This window comes from Vidua macroura, chromosome 9 (assembly GCF_024509145.1).
Source record: "Vidua macroura isolate BioBank_ID:100142 chromosome 9, ASM2450914v1, whole genome shotgun sequence".
In the NCBI taxonomy this organism is placed as follows: domain Eukaryota; kingdom Metazoa; phylum Chordata; class Aves; order Passeriformes; family Viduidae; genus Vidua; species Vidua macroura.
Genome location: NC_071579.1, coordinates 28,133,943 through 28,137,491, shown reverse-complemented (window position 1 = coordinate 28,137,491; position 3,549 = coordinate 28,133,943). Strand labels below are relative to the sequence as shown.

The window sequence follows — 3,549 nt, the reverse complement described above, 5'->3', positions numbered from 1 at the left end:
CCGCCCCGCCCCTCCCCGCGGCCGGGGGCGGGCACGGCGGGGGGACGGCGCCCTCCGGTACCCCCCGGGCCCCCGCGGAGCGGGGAGGGCGGCGGGGAAGGAAGGGGGGGCTGTGAGGGGGAGCGGGCGGGGCGGAGCGAGGCTCCGCCAATCAGCGCGCGGCGGTTTCAAGAAGCCCCTTCCGCGCCCCGCCCCGCCCGCGCGGCGCCGCGCGGCCCCCGGGGGGGACCCGGCCCGAGGTGGGGGAGGGACCCGGACCGGGACCGGGACCGGGACCGGGACACGGCCCCGCTGCCCACCCTGCTGCCCGCCTTCCTGCCGCCCTGCGGGAGGGCACGAGCGGGAGGCCGTCGCACCCACGCGTGCCCGCGGCCGCGGGGGTGCGGGTGCCGCCAGCGCGGGGCTTCGCCTCCGCGTCCTGGGCTGCCGGGCCGGGGTGGCACTCGCCCCCGGGTTGTGGTGGGGACGCCCCCCCAGACCTCTATGAATAATGCAGTGTTATTTAATTATGCAGTTTAATTAAGTATGCGCATGCAGCCTCTACCAGCGGATCGCCGCTGCTGCTGCTGCCTGCATTAAAAGCCTTTTGCCGGTTGGGGTTCTGCACGCAGGCCTTGGACCCCGGAGCCACTTAGGGCACCGGCGATGTTTTGGCACTGGTGATGTTTTGGCCAACGCCGACCTCCCTCCAACCGCCGGCACAGCTGCGCGGGTAAACAGGAAACCCAACGCCGCAGCTCCCGCCGGACCCAGAAACCCCAAGCCCACGGCAGGCAAATAGTCCTTCCCAAAAAACATCAGCGGCTCCGCGGGCGTGGGGCCGGGTGGGAGCGGGGATGAGTGGCAGCCCCCCGGTACCGCTGCCCGCCTGCCTGCGCCGAGTTCATTTGAATGCGAGCCATGCAGAGCGCTCGCCACCGCCACTGAGGTGTGGAAATCTCGCCCAGACGAGGAGGGGGTTCTTCCTGCTCACAGGTTTAGAGGGGAAAAAAGCCTTATTAGAAGACGGGGAATTTTAGATACCTAATCCAGCCGCTCTCAATGGGTGCGCGGCACTCCAGGGAGGCTGTGAAATGAAGGGGGTGGTTTTGGAGGGATGCAGGGAGTGTGTTGGATGGAAGCCCCTCTCCCGTCCTCCCCATTAGCATCTCCAGCAGTCATCATGGAGTTTTGGTTTTCCCATGGGAAAAAGGAATACCAGGCTGGCAGCAGCATGAAAATAAAACAACTTATAGCTTGGTCAAAATTAAAGTTCAAAATCCAAGCTGCCAGCAGCGGTGCCTGGTGGGAGGACAGTCCTGCAACAGGCTGGGGTGCAGTGTGCCAGGCAGGAATGCAGCCTGTACAGGTCTGTATACAGCCAGGATGGCAGTGGTGTCCATCTGCAAGAGCTCACTGCCCACACACCCACTATGGATAAGGGCCGTGTCACTCTGGGGGCTCACGGAGCCTTTAGAGCTACTGCACCTTTGTAAGCGCAGGGCACAATTAAGGATGGGAATTTTTAAAAAGTGTTTATTTTTACAGGTGATGTTCCAGCAGAATATTCCCAGTGAACTGACAAGCACAGGCTTTCTTCCCAGCAGTGGGCACCCTAAAGAGCCCTGGGTACAAGCTGCCAGACAGTGATGGACCAGCAGTTCAAGGAAGGGGCCAGGAGAAGGGAAGCTGCTCTGGGAGGTCAGGAAAGGCCAACTAACCACCAAAACTTGGGAGCATTTTGATATCCTGACGAGCCCCGGTGGCAGGGGTTTGAGGGCTCCTTTCTGCTCCCGGGAAGTCAGGGATGGGTGCAGGGATGTCGCCAGCCCAGGCCAGAAGCAATAAAGCGCCTGGAGTGATGCAGCAAAACAGGATGGAGTCGCGTGTCGAAATAAATCATCCATGGAGGCAAGGCAGGGAGGAGGAGGAGGAGGTGGTTTGCTGCTCTCAAGCCTCCCTATGTCTAACAAAGCCTCAGAAAGCCCAGGTGGGCAGCAGGAGCCGGGGCAGGATCGAGCTGGCCGTGGCCCCAGCTGTCCCAGAGCAGAGCTGGTCCTGGCCAGGCATCCCACTGCTCCAGCTCTCTCTGGAGCTGGTTTTCCCATCCCTTCCCAGCTCCCGCGGCTTCACCTTGTGGCAGGCAATGCACAGAGCTGCCAGGAGTGATAAAATGGCTGTCCCCCAAATTTATGGAGTTTATCTGTGAATAACTCTTGGAGGTGAAGCGGCTGTTGAGCCGGGGAGGAGGAAGGCTTTACTTCAGGAAAAAACTCTCCCAGGGGCCATGCAGGGCAGGCAGGAGCCCAGACCCAGTTCCAGGGACCAGCAGGGACGTGCCCCGTGCCCCCCAGCTTGTAGGGCTGGAGCATCGCCGGGGTGAGCTCGCCACTCGCCCACGCTGGGGGAAGCCGAAGGCTCGTTTCCCATCTGCAGCGTGTTTATTAGGAGCTAAGTCATGAAGAGGCTTTGGCACATCTCCGTCGCTCCCGCCGAGCGTGTTTAGCACAGCAGAGATCGCTGCTTCTTCCAGCAGCACGTGCGTGCCCGGGATTTCCATGCTGGCCAGGCATTGTGCCCCATGCTCTCTTCCCATGCCAATCTTTTCTTCTCCCCCACCAAAAAAAGGTTGTATCAATGAGCTATGGAGCAGCATCCTGATTCCTGGGGAAGCACAGCTGAGGCTGAGCAGGCTGGAGCCTCCCCCTCATACCCCCTCCCCACTCTGCTGCAGTAACATCCATCCTAAGTTTCTGAGCCTCTTCTAATTTTGGAGGCCGTTAGCAAAGCAGGCACTGTTGCAGCCAAACGAGGCTGCCAATGTTTCCTTTAAAAGCTGCTTTCGCTCCGAAGGACTCTTCTAGATGGTTTGCTTTTAATAGCAGGCTGCAGGGTGCAACGCCCAGCTCGTGGCCAAGGCTCTCTTTGGAGCAGGAAGGGACTGGATGGCACTGGGAGCAGGACTGGGGACGTGCAGGGAGCCACACACATCCATCGTGAGCCATGGCAGTGCACTCGTGTATCCCTTTCCTGGTTCAGACCAGCAAAGATCCTCACCCCCTTGCAGAGCTGATCCCACTGCAGCCCATTTCCTCTTTTCCCTCGCCAGCTTGTGGGGAAATCTTTATGGCAGAGGGGGACAGATACCGCTCCTAACCATGGTGATATCTCAGAGGAGAAGGAAAGGCCAGAGGAGCCAGGGAGAAGCAGGAGGCAGTGAGGTCAGTGCACTGGTAGGTGTGAGTGCTTTGCAAAACCCAATTGCTGCTTCAGTATAACCAGATTCAGGAAAATGAAGCTGAAGTGTGAAAAATGAAAGTGAAAAGATAGGAACCAACCCACGGCTATTTATTCTAAAAATACTGACCTAAATACTTAAGCGCACATATAAAAGTAGTTGTCTTTGCTGATTTCCTTTATGAGAGTCTCCTGGTTTGGTTATTATTTCACTCAGAAACCAGAAGATGAGGATTTTTGGAGACATGGAGACAGTGTTCTAGCTTGGCGCTCCAGAAGTCTTTTGCCCAAAGCTGTATGCCCAAATGTCATCTGAAAGCCCAGATTTGAAAT

General features: G+C 58.6%; 1 long non-coding RNA gene across 2 annotated transcripts; it reads left to right on the top strand.

The window, feature by feature from the left end:
- LOC128811518 (uncharacterized) lies at nucleotides 1-1,854 on the top strand. Of its 2 annotated transcripts, XR_008438371.1 has the most exons (3): nucleotides 1-57; nucleotides 612-712; nucleotides 1,528-1,854. It is a non-coding gene; the product is annotated as an uncharacterized LOC128811518 (long non-coding RNA). The 2 variants fall into 2 exon arrangements; XR_008438370.1 differs by lacking the exon at nucleotides 1-57 and having other exon boundaries at nucleotides 288-712.
- Nucleotides 1,855-3,549: the final 1,695 nt, after the last annotated feature.